The sequence below is a fragment of the Drepanopeziza brunnea genome, assembly GCF_022702325.1.
Source record: "Drepanopeziza brunnea f. sp. 'multigermtubi' strain 214-2 chromosome Unknown ctg2, whole genome shotgun sequence".
Lineage (NCBI taxonomy): Eukaryota > Fungi > Ascomycota > Leotiomycetes > Helotiales > Drepanopezizaceae > Drepanopeziza > Drepanopeziza brunnea.
In genome coordinates this window covers 3,728,547-3,742,512 of record NW_027094065.1, presented here as the reverse complement: position 1 = coordinate 3,742,512, position 13,966 = coordinate 3,728,547, and positions in this window count along the sequence as shown.

The window sequence follows — 13,966 nt, the reverse complement described above, 5'->3', positions numbered from 1 at the left end:
TAACTAAGACGAAGCAAGTTATCCTTTTATCGGTAATAAGTACTCGTAACACGTCCAAGCTAACTTTTGACTATATTTACGTAAGCTAAGTCGAATATAAAAGGTTTTTTATTCGTTCAGCTTTGCGTTTTTAATAAAGTTTATAACTTTAAACGAAAGCTTTGTAATCTTCGTAATATTTATTTTAAAAAAAGAGTTTTAATATGCGATAGTAAGTTAATTCAATTCTTTTATATCCGGATTCTCGATAAGCGTCGGAAATAGCAATATAGCGTCTTTAAGTTCCGTCGATAACTAGCTTAATCGGATAAGAATTGTTTGCTCGCTTATAAAAGTAATTATTTTTAATCAAGTAGTTGAGTGCTTTGTTTTTAAATTTCTAAAAGTCGTAAGTTTTAATCGAAAGAAAGCGTTTAAAAGTAATAAAGAATTAAGCAATAAGCTTAAAATCGAGCGAGTAATCGTGCTTTAAAATTCTCTTTTTAGCTCGTAAACTATAGTTTACGAATCGTTTAACCGAAAATACTAAAACAATGCTTAGCTTATTAATAACCTAATCGTTAATATCTTTTTCCTCTTTTTCTTTAATATTTAAAAAATGCTTTTTTCTTTTTTTAAAAAGACCGTCCGCTACTATGTTTTTAATTTTAAAGATATGCTTGACTTTAAAGTTCATTAATCTTATTTACGCAATTTAATTCGTAACGAAAGCTTTAAGCAAATCGCTTGCTAATCTATTAAATTGATCAATTAATACTTTAGCGTCGGTTTCTAAGATAAAGTGAACTTTATATAATTCGCTTTTTATCTTTTTTATAGCTTTTAAAGCACCGCGGCATTCCCGCTTAATCGCGTCGTATTTGCTTTCCGCAAAATTTTAAAGATTATTCTCGAACTTAATAAAATATCGCTTTTTATCGGAATCTTTTTGCTGCAATACTGCTCTTTATCTTTTAAAACTAGCGTTTACCGTCAAGTAAATTTTCCTTTCTTTTTTATTATAATCGATCTTAATAAAAGCGGGAGCAAAAAGCAAAGCTTTTTTAAGCAGCCTTATCGCTTTTTGCTAAGGCTTTAACTATTCGAATTCGACCTCCTTTTTTATAATCGCGTAAATTAAAGCAGCAATTATAAAGAAGTTTTTAATTTAGATTTTATAATAAACTACGATTTTAATAAAAGCTCGAGCTTCCGATACATCTTCGCACTTAATTTATTCTAGTATCTTTTCAATTTTAGCGGTCTAAAAGTAGCGTCTTTCGCTATCCGTAACGAATCTAACGATATTAAGGCCGAGCATATAATATTAAGATTTAATTCCGACGATCGTCTTAGCTTTTTTAAACTTTACGAGCACTTTATCGATATTTTATATATATTTTAAAACGAATCGTCGAATTCCGAGCAAAACTTCTTCGTAATTATAAAAGGATCGCGATCTTTTAACTTTTACGTCATTTATATAAAGCAAGCAAATATTAAAAATGCAATCTATAAAGATCTTATAAATAACCTTAACGAATTAAACGATCGAATTAATAGCTTTTATAAGTATCCGAGTTATCCGAAGCAATCCGATAAGCGTTTAAATAGCTATTATATCTTTAAACTTAACGTCGAAAAAAAATTAATCGTATTTAAAAAAGAAGTTTAAAAGTATAGCTATCGTAAAACCGGTAAATTCGTTCGAAAACTAATTTACGTTCGAAGTAATATTAGCGTTTTTAATCGTTATACGGTTTATTTTAATTATAATAATAATTAATTTATATTTTCCTTTTTTTTTCTTTGCTATAATAAACCACTTATTCCGGTAAAAGCTTTAGCATAATTCGAAGACCTTTTGCTTTAATCGTTCTTTTAGCATAAAAATGACTATCTCTTATAAAGCTTTCGGTACCGTAAACGTTTTCTTTTGCTAAGCTTCGTAAAGCATCGTTTTGATTTTTTAAAGTAATATAACTTCTTTCCGAACTTAGCCAAAATAAGTAAAATCTTAAGCTATCGCTTCTTTTCGATTTAAAAAGCATTAATAAAGCAGCTTTCTTTTTTTTAAAGTGATTTAAAAGCTAATTGTAAATACTTTAAATCGTTTTTTCGTTAATCTTAATCCAACTTTTAAGTTTAAAAACCTACTAATAAAGTATTCCGAAAAAAGTCTTTTAAGCTTAAAAAGTCTCGCCTTTTTATCTTGCTTAAACCAATCGTCGATTCTTTTAAATATTTTTCTATCCGACATTTTTAAATCTACCGGTCTAACCTTCTTCGCTTTCTTTTTATATATCGTATTAACCTCTACCATATTCCTTTTTAAAAGATCTTTATCGTTATCGATAATAAATATAAAATTTTCCGATTTATCGAGTTTAATTGCAAATATTTTTAATATTTTTAATTTTAATAAACTTTGCTTAATATTAAGTTGAATTGTTTTTTTATAATTTTATTGTTTTTATACCGATTTACTTATAAATTATAATTCACGAGCGGAATTTCCTTTTAAGCTTCCTTTTAGCTTAGCATCCATCTTAGCTTATATGCTAGCTATTAGTTTTCCGAGTCTTCGACTAAATCCGACTTATCTTTTGCAATAATAATCTATTTTTAAATAAATCGATCGTAGTTTTAAAAAAAAGCCTTTATCGTGCTATTATCGAAATAAAAAAAAGAAAATTAAAATTCTAAAAAAAAAAGCATGCTTAAGATAACTTCGTAATTGCTATTATTAATAATAAAAAAATCGGCGTAATTAATAATCTCGCCGATAATAACTTCGACGTCGTTTATTTATTTATTAAAGTTATAAAGATCACCGGATATAATAGTATAAACTAAAGCTCGATCCGTTATAATAAATAGTTTAGCTATCTTAGCCACCTCTTTATTTATAATATTAATCTTAGATTTATTATCGAAAAAAGATCTGCTTTTAATTATACCGTCGATATTAATAAAAACCTTTAAAGTCTTTATCGCTACTTCGAAGCAATTGCGAACGATAAATTGTTTACGAATTTATATTGCTAAAAGGTCTAGCTTGCCTTCTTTATTCCGACTTAAACGTTTAATAGTTAAGGCGTTTATAAAAATAGGCTTACTTTAAAAGACTTTTACGTTTTCCTTAGCATCGGAAACTACTAGAATATAATAGCTTAATAGCTTATCGAAGCGAAAGCTGAATTCGAACAAGTCTTTAATTTAGACTTCGATTTTCGATTTTATAATCGCCGCTATTGCTTTTTCTTAAGCTTTAATAATAACGTAAAAGTTAATAAACTTCTCTCGTCTATAAGTCTTCTTTTTCCTTCTTTTTAATACTCGCTAAATAATCTTAACTTTTCTTTTTATATTTTTTATAGCTTCGTCGGCTTTAATTAGTCTAGAAAGTCTAGAAGACTCTTCTTTAATTATACTATCGAACAACTTATCTTTCGAATTTATTTTTATAGCAATACTCGATTCTTAAAAAGCACGGGCTTTAAAAGTGTCGTAATTCTTTTCCTTTTATTATCGGACATTCTTTTTAATCTTAATAAGCTTAAATCTTTCCGAAAGCGAAAAAGGCTTTTTAGCTTTATCTTTTGCGGTAGAGTTGATCTCGACCGAAGTAACTTTTATATTAAATAAGTAACTAAGCGTATTAATCTATCTTATAGCATTAATATTTTTAATATCGATTAATCTTTTAAAGATAATAATAAGCTCTTTTAATTAATTGATTAGTTATTAAGCATTTTGATCGAGCTAATATTAAGCTAGTTATTAGATTGGTTGTTAATAAAAGAATAAGTGTTTATAAGTTTTAAGTCCGCTAATAAATCGATTCTTTAAGATATTATCGTATTCCGTTTTACGAACGTCTAGCACGATAAATTTAAACTAAGTCTTTTTTTGCTTTTTTTAGATAATAAAAGCACCGATCTTTTTAAGTTTTAAGCAAAAGCGTCCGTAATTATTAATATAAATACATCTTTTATTAATTATATTTTTAAAAGCCTTACATTTATCCCGGTATTAATAAAAAGCTTAAGTTGTATCCTCGGAGTTCTTGCAAAAGCTATAATCTTGCATTTAGCTTTCGTATCTTTTACTTTTTCCTTTTTTTCGTCTTTATAATCCGTAGCCGATAGCAGCAATCTAAACTCCACTTTCGAAGCTGACTTTACTTCGAGCATCTTAAGCAATATATTTAATAAAAGCTTCGTCGCGGTCTTCGAATCGAACTTAAAGTTAAGATTAAATAAAGCGTCGAAAAATTAAATTAGCGACTTAATTTTCGAAGTAATTAATTCGATTATAGATCGCACTAATTTGCAAGTTAAAAAACTTCTTAATTATAAAACTTACTTTATCAATTTCTTTTTTTTTATTCGTGAATTATAATTTACGAATAAACGGCATTACTATTAAAGCTTTCTTAATAGACTTAAAAACGCTAGCTAGCTCGATATATTTTTTAATTAAAGTCCGAATATTTTTAATGAAATTAATTAAAAAAGACTTTTCTCGATTTATAGCTTCGATAATCTTAGTACTTTAGTCGGTCTTAAAAGCGAATGCGGCGAAATCGTCGAAAGCGGCATAAAAGTCTAAGTCGAGTTCGTCGACTTTATAATGCTTAATCGTTTTATTTCGGATTCCGACGAGCAATCCGAAAAAAAACAAGCGGCTTTATTCGGTCTTGCTTAAAAAGTGCATTAAAGTAAGCCTTTCGAAGACTCGAAAAAAAATGCGATAATAGTTTTTCAAATTATTAATATCTCGTTTTTGCATAGCAAATTCCTATAAAAAAGCAATTAAGTCTTTAATCTGCTAAGTATCGTTTTTACGAAACTCGGCTCTTAAAGCCTTAACGAAAGCAGCTTAATCTTTTTTAGCTTTCTATTTAAGCAAGCTCTTAATAACTTCTTTACGAAAGTTATCGCAATAACGAAAAAGCTTAATAAACCGATCATTTTTAAAAATACTAAAGTCATTATAAGTCTTTTCGTACTTTTCGATAAAATCGGTGATATTAGCACTATTAAAGCAAAGAGCTCTTAAAGCACTTAATAATAGCATGCGAGTAGTTATAAAAGCGTAAAAAATAACAAGGTCGACCATAACTAACGCAAAGCCTAATGAAAGAGCAAAAGAAATAAAAAGAAAAAAAAAATATAGATTTTAAGACCGGTATTCATTTTAAAAAGCATTTCCGAAGCAAATGTTTCCGATAAAAGTAAAGGTTCTAATTAAAAGTCGAAGTAAGATAAGGATAGTCCGAAGCTTATAAGAATACGATTAAAAGATTTAACAAATTCAAAAAATTCTAACGAAAAGAGAAGTGATTCGGCGCCGACTTCGATATTAAAAATCTTAAAAAGGTTTTTAGTATTTTAAAAATCAAATATATATATGTATTAAAAATAATCGAGTTAATAAAAGGTTTTTGAATTATTTAATTTTGACTCGTGAACCAAGTTCACGAGTAAAATAAGCGATTTTCGCAAGGTATTTTCGATCCGAGATTAAAAAGAATAGACCTCTTGCAAAAATAAACTAATAAATAAAATTAGAACTATAAAAAACTTAAGAATCAATTGATTAGCTTCGCTAATAACTTCGAATTATATTAATTGCTTTAATTCAAAATAAGAGCTAAAGTATAAAAAGATATTTTCATTAATAAATAAAAATTCTTTTTTATTAACAATAAAAGAAAGTTTTTATCGAAGAGCCGAAATATTGCACTTCGGCTATTTCGGCATTTCGGTGTTCGAACCTATCGAAAATAAAGTTTTAATTATTTTAAAGTTATAATTATAAAGTAAAGTGCTAAATAAATAAAGATCAACTTGACTGCGAATCAAGCGATTGTAATAAGCTATATAAGGACAAAGACTAAAGGTTTGAATCCTTGCGTAAGTCACTAATATAAAAGCATTTAAAAAGATGTGCTATATAAAAGCCTAGCTTTAAGGCTGGACCTTATAGTCTTACAAAGAAGTATCAAAAAAGGTAAGTGGAAAGCTCGTTAATTGTTCTAGCTAAAAGATGTGTGCCCTCTTATAAAAGATGGGTCCGTCTAGTGTGGCCCTAGTAGCCATGGCAGGTACCCCATCAGGCAAGGTGTTTACAATAGTTTAAAGAGCTTATTTCTACCTTTTCCGTATCCGTAGCCTCGATCTCTTTGCTAATCTTCCTCGTTTCCCTTTCGTCGGTCATCGTTAAGATCGCTAAAGCTATTTGGGTCATTAGCTAAGGCTTTAGCTTAGTAATATCCGTACCTTTAAGCGCGTTCTTAGCGATTCTTATACTCTTAGTATCCTTCTTATCGATACGTAGCTTATTAAAAGATCTAAGGAGCTTGTCGGTACGTCCGAAGATGCTAGATCCCCTTTTCGGGTTGCTGAATTCCCTTCTCGAGTTGCTAAGGTTAGGCACGGAAATCTGCACGCTATCCTTAGTAAGAGCTGATTTTGTCCGGAATGCTCTTAAGTTTTAGCGGGTCCTCTTTTGGCGTGTAGCTGCCATTGCCTTGCGTATTGTTAAGCCCGATTATGTTTTCGGGGCCGTTGTTATTACTACTCGGTCTTGGCTTTTAGGAAACCCGGTTATAGCTTTTGAAAAAAGGGTTTAAGGGCCGCTAAAGTGATTTTGGCTCTTCTTGTATAATTAGCGTATTGCGTAGCGATTAATAAATTAAGGGCGTCGAGTATGCTAAAGTGCTTCGTCGTAGCCCTTCGTTAGATTGTATAGCGTATATCCGTAATTCCGCTATTTGCCTTGCTATCACCTTTATATTTTGCTCTATATTCTTCTTCTCCTTCGCAAATTCCTCGCGTAACCTCCGAATCTCCTCCCCTTCTTCCTTTTCCTTCCCTTTTAGACTTCGTAAAGGTAGTAAAAGTAGTTGAGGCGTATTATCCTCGTCGTCCGTAAGGTTTTCGGCGGTCTACCTTAAATCGAGGCCTAAAAGTGTTGCCTGTTGCTCCTTTATTTCTTAGAAGGTCTATTAGTATTGCTGCTCGTCGTTCAAGAGCTTGACCATCTTATTAGCGTAGCTTTTTTGCTTTAAAAGGCACTACACACTTTTAAATAGCAAGTATTCTTTAAGGCTAATAAAAGTAGCAAACTTAAGGCTTCGTCTCGTATTATCTTCCGTCATCGTAAAACTCGTTTAATTCTAGCGTAAGAAAGCGTGCCGGAATAAACTTTATAAGTCGTAATCTCTTAGTCCTTTATACTTCGCATCTAAGAAGTCCTTCACTATTACTCGGACCGTAATCTTATTATCGGGCCTTGCGTATAATAGCTTATTTAAGTTAAATAAGATGCCCGACATCTCGTCATCTAGCCTTTCCGAGAGGCTTAAGAGTCTTAAGTATAAGGTTTGTTTTAGCTAAATAGCTAAGGGTTCCGTAAGTGATGATAAGACTCGAAGGGTATAATACCTTATTGCTCTTTATCGGCTGGACTCTTCACTTAAAAGTCTAGTTGCTCGATCGGCCATAGTTGTTGTTTGTTTATGTGTAAGTCGATCTAAATTTAGTTAAGTTGCTATATGTAGCAAGCGCGGCTTTTATAGCGTTGAAGTTATTGTTTTGAAAGTGACTTGGTTCGGAATCACTCTTCCGTAAAAATAAAAAAAGATCAATAGTATAAGCAAGCGACTTGGTACGGAATCGCTCTTCCGTTGTAAAAAGAAAGAGGTATCGTATTGAAAGGTATCTTCGCTATAGAGTCTTAGCTTCTTTATGATTGATCACTTAGTAGTAAATCAACCACTGATCAATGTTAGATTGCTTCCAAGCGATTAAGAATATATATATATTCGTAAAATCGTAACGGTCGTTAAAATACTTGCAATTGCAAAACACTCGGTTGATAAAGTATCTGAATTCTGTCTGCTTCCCAAGATTCAAGGGAGCTGATTCCTTCTATAAGACTAGAAGGAATCACGTGCCCTAGCTAACTAATAGGTCTATTTGTCAAGTTGGGGGTCCCTTGACTACTGACATGCTAAGCGAGGCATGCCAAGTGGCCCGTGAACCATGGTTCACGGGTGAGCTTCCCCAACTACTACTACTACTACTACTAGCTAGCTAAGGTCGATATAGAGATACCGACACAAGTAAAGACCTAAAAGATGCTCGGGCAAAATCCGCGTATGCCCGCGGGCAAAGCAGAGACCTATATAGCTTTTAAATACTTTAAAAATTTGTTCATAAGCCTTATGATTAACAGCGGAGCAACTAATTTCTCTACCGCTAGCTTGCCTTAATTAAGAGCACTTTAAAAGAAGTACTTCGAGGTCTAATTGAATACATCTCGAGCAAAAGAGAAGTCCGTTAAGTACGGGATCGGCTCTGCTACTTTTATTAAAGCAGTTATCTTAGATACCTTCTTGGTGTAAACACCCTGCCTGATGGGGTACCTGCTATGGCTACTAGGGCTATACTAGACGGACCTATCTTTTATAAGAGGGCACACATCTCCTAGCTAGAATAATCAACGAGCTTTCCACCCACTTTTTCTAACACTTTTTTATGAAACTATAAGGTCCAGCCTTAAAGCCAAGCTTTTATATAGCATATCTTTTTAAGTGCTTTTATATTAGTGACTTACGTAAGGATTTAAACCTTTAGTCTTTGTCTTTATATAGCTTATCACAATCGCTTGATTCGCAATTAAGTTGATCTTTGTTTATTTAGCATTTCACTTTACAATTATAACTTTAAAATAATCAAAACCTTATTCTCGATAGGTTCGGATACCGAAATGCCGAAATGGCCGAAGTGCAATATTTCGGCTCCTCGATAAAAACTCTTTTTTATTGTTAATAAGAAAGAATTTTCACTTATTAATAAAAATATCTTTTTATACCTTAGCTTTTATCTTGAATTAAAGCAATTAATATAATCCGGAATTGTTAGCGAGGCTAATCAATTGATTTTTAGGTTTTTTATAATTCTGATCTTATTTATTAGTTTATCTTTACAAGAGGTCTACTCTTTTTAATTTCGGATCGAGAATACTTTGCGAAAATCGCTTATTTTACCCGTGAACCCGGTTTACGAATCAAAATCAAATAATTTAAAAACTTTTTATTAACTCGATCATTTTTAATACACATATATATTTGATCCTTAGAATACCGAAAACCTTTTTAAGATTTCTAATATCGAAGTCGGCGCTAAATCACTTTTTTTTTCGTTAGAATCCTTTGAATTTATTAAATCCCTTAATCGTATTCTTATAAGCTTCGGACTATCCTTATTTTACTTCGACCTTTAACTAAAACCTTTACTTTTATCAAAAACACTTGCCTCGGAAATGCTTTTTAAAATGAACACCGGTCTTAAGATCTATACTATTCTTCTTCCTTTTATTCCTTTTGCTCCTCCATTAGGCCCTGCGCTAGTTATAGTCGACCTTGCTATCTTCTACGCTTTTATAATTACTCGCATGCTATTGCCAAGTGCCCCAGGAGCTTTTTGCTTTAGTAATGCTAATATCACCGATTTCATCGAGAAGTACGAAAAGACTTATAATGACTTTAGTATCCTTGAAGATGATCGGTTTATTAAGCTTTTTCGTTACTGCGATAACCCTCGCAAAGAGGTTATTAAGAGCTTGCTCGAATGGAAAGCTAAGAAAGATTAAGCTGCTTTCGTTAAAGCCTTAGGCTGCTCCATAGGGTAGGGGCCCCATGGGGTTTTCCTCCCCATTCCCCCCATAAGGTCTTGGCCGATAAGGGACTTTTTTTTTAAAACCTTATAAGAAGGATTTTTTTAAATCAAATTCCTTACGGAAGATAAGGAAACCTTATGGGTTTAAAGTAAGACAGTTAAAAATAATATATATAGGGCCGTTAAAAATAAAACAAATTTACGAATATTTATTAATTTTACTTAATCATTATATTTATTTATTATATTTATTAATCATATATATTATACTTTACAATTATATTGCATTACATTATAATAAACTAAAATTACTAAACAAAACTTCCAATTATGATTTCCCGCAATTTCTTAACCAACGCCATATCCTTATTTTAAATCGTTACTCGTTTAGCGTAAATAGCACATAAGTTCGTCATTAAAAGTAATTAGTAAATCGATTAATAAATCGATTAATAAATCGATTAGTAAATAAATATATAAATACTTACTTTCAAACTTTCTTACGAAGAATGCCTTTGAAGCTTTTTATAAACATTCTAAAGCACCGCTTTGAAATTTAAAGTCTTGTTTAAAATCATAAGTGATCTCTCGAACAAGACGCTAAAAGAGAGTCTTTTTAATAAAAAGCTCGATGCCTTTTTAATATCGTCGGATCTTTTTTAACGCAGTAGCTATATAAATTAATAATTGTACTTAAGAATTAATTTATTAATTAATTAAACTTATTTCTTAGCTTATAGCGACGGCGCTTTCGTTAGCTTAGACCTCTTTTTTTCGTAACAACTGCAAACTTCTTAAAATACTTGCCTTTTTTGGATTTTTAACGAAAAGAAGTTTTAATTGCTAAAGGTGATTTGCTAGCTAATAAAACGGAGCGAGCAGTTCTAGCCGTCGAAAGTGATTTTTTAGCTCTTTTATATTAAAAAAGAAGAATATCATTTTCACTTGAGTTTTCTTTATTATCGCTTTGCTCTTTTTTATTTGTATCATTATAAAGCATCGTCTTCGTCGCGGTTTTTATAATTATAATTGGGCCCGAGACAATAAAAGACTTTTTAAAAGCTTTTTGCGCGAAAGCTTTTTTAATGCGATTGCTAGTAAAAGCAAAAGAAAGTTTAGCAGCTGCAAAAGAATTGTTTCTAGCACTTAAGTCGTAAAACGGATCCTCGTTTTGAAGCTGAGCTAATGCACTCGCTTAACTCGTCGATTATTATATTGCTTTTAAAGCAGTTTTAAAACAATTAGCGAACGAAAAAAAAAGGTTTAAAAAGATTAAACTTATTAAAAGCTATTAGTACTCATGCTAGTATTATTAAGAACGATGCTTTTGTTTATTTCGGATTGAATAGCCGGAGTAAATCTAATTGCGTTTGTTAAAGAAAAATTTAATTAATAAATATTTATTAATCATAAATCAAAAACATTACCGGATCGAAGTCTAAGAGATGATAAGTGCTAATCTATATTTGCGCGAGAGTTTGTTAGTGTTTGAAAAGCGTCACTTAAAATAATAAAAATTAGCAATTATTAATTAATAAAGTAATTAATACTTATTAGCTTGACCTTGAGAAATTCGGCGAGAAAGGGACGAGGATAAATCGGTTTTTTATTATAGACTTGCAATACCGCGCGAGGTTTTAAAAATTTTTATAAATGCTTGTTAGCTATTTGCAATTGATTTATTAATTAATTTATTAATCAAATATTAACCGGATAGCTATCGAGTTGTAATAGCGCGGCGCTTAATAAAAGTAAGGTCAAGAATTTCTATAAATGCTTGTTAGCTATTTGCAATTGATTTATTAATTAATTTATTAATCAAATACTAATCGGATAGCTATCGAGTTGTAATAGCGCGGCGCTTAGCAAAAGTAAAGTCTAGCGCATCCGTAGCTAATTAAGCTTTGCTAGATTAAAGATAAGGATTTGCGCTAAGCAAAGTAATTAAAAAAGTATTAATAATACTCCGATTAATTAAATATAAACTTATTTTATTTATCTTGCAAATTTAAGTTTTCTTTTTTTACGCTTTCGCCGCGTATTATATTTGCTTCACCTTTTTGTGCTTCGTCTTTATCTGCTTGACCCTTAGCCGCTTGACCTTTAGCCGCTTGACCTTTAGCCGCTTGACCTTTAGCCGCTTAACCCTTAATCGCTTAATTTTTAATTGCTTTATTAATTAACTTATTTTGGCTTGCGTTATCTCTTTTAGCTATAGTGCTTAGTATATCGATAAAAGAAGGTCGGTCCGAAAGCAAAAGTTCGTTTAGTAAAAAAGCTATTTGAAAGTATTAATAAAAGAACTTGATCGCGATAATCTAGTTTACGATTAATAAGTTGATAATTTTAAATAAAAAAAGGACGACTTTATAAAGCAATGAATAGCGTTGTATTCAAAGGCGTAGCAAATAGGAAAGCGATAGTTATAATTGATTACTAAGTAATAATAGAAAAAAATCAGACTTTACTTTATAAGATAAAAATTGCGCGAGGCGGCCGCTTTATCTTAGCTGCGGCTGCTTTATCACTTCGTGAATTCATTAGCGGCCGCGCTAAAATGTTTTAAAAATAAAATGTACGAGTTCACTTTTAATTTTAATACTTTTATTTTATTACTTTTAATTTTACTTTAAACAATTACTTTTAACGTTTAGCTTCTTTATAATACTATTTAATATGGCCGCTTATTAGCTTGATTCGATAAAAAGTATTATTGCAAATACAAATCAGCTTGATTTAATAAAAAGAATTGAAAAATCTATAATAAGAATCATTTTCTTATTTACTAATCTATTTATTAATTAAAAACGTCTTTTTTAAAATGCGGCCGATACGACGGCAATCGTAGCGGCAAGCAATCCGATACTAAAAAACTTTAGCAAGCGCAAAGTAAGTATCTTTTTTACGTAGTATTCTAACTTTTATTAATTTATTAATTTTTTTTAAAAAGGAAGGCCAAAGAAAGGCCAATTATCAACCAATCCTTATACGATAAAGGCCAATGCTCGTACAACAAAGCTAAAATAAGATCCTTAAGCAAATAAGCTTCGAAAAGCTAAAAGACGAAATCAAGCGGCCGCTAATTAGCTTTTTATAATTTAAAAACAAACTTTAAAATATTCTTAAGCATCAAAAGCTAAAAGGAAAACTCGATAGGCCGAAATGCGAAAGAATCTTATAGATAAACGGTACTTTTTCTTTTCTTTAATTTACTAAGCAATTTATTAATCGATTTTAAAAAAAATCGAAGCATCTACGCGGATAATCTTGCTATGCAAGCCGCTTCTTTTACAACTAGATTTAATAATAAAAAATACTTGAATAGCGATTAAGTTAATAAAGCATTCAATTTAAACGAAAAAGTTTATAAAGAATTTAATTTGCGAAAAGACGAAAAAAAAAATGATAATATACTTCGCGATAGATACGTCTCGATTACCGATAAAAAGATAAAAAAGATCACTCGGCAATTAGCACGTTAGCACGCATAAATAAGCATTTATTTTATTTAAATATTTATATTTTGCTAATAATATAAAGTCACGCTATATAATAACCGTTTAGCAATTTCGTCGCTATTAGCAAAGTATAGCGCGATCTTTAATAAAAAAGTGCCGAGCTGCTAATTTAAAAAATAAAGAAGCTTTCCTTGAATTAATAGCTTAAGACTTAGCAAGCACGGTTTTAAAACGAATTAAATAAGAATTCATTTTATTATGCTTTTAATCAACTGAACTAATATTATAACTTTTAGTTTTTATTTAATCAAGCCTTTTTACGTCTACTTTTTTTTTAATAAAAAGAAGTATTAGCGAGCTAAAATTAAAGCAAATACCGATAAAATTAAATACGAATTGCCAGGTCCAGCCGCTTGATAGAATATAAAAGGATTCGAAAAGAATGCTAAATTTAAAAAAGCTAATTGCGATTTTATTTTATTTTAACGCATTATGCAATTGATTTAGAAAAAAAACGAGCCAGCTTCGGAGTTGTTTTATAGCGTTAAAGATGGCGATACGGAATTAAGATTATTCCTAAACTTAATGCTTAAGTTTATATAAAATAAAATTCACGATTAATTACAAATTTTATATTCTATAAAAATACTTTTATTTATCTTATTCATTAATTATATTTATTAATAATACTTATTAATTATATTTACTTATTATATTTACTAATTATATTTATTAATTATATTTACTAATTATATTTACTAATTATATTTATTAATTATATTTACTAATTATATTTATTAATTATATTTACTAATCATATTTACTAATCGTCGGTTT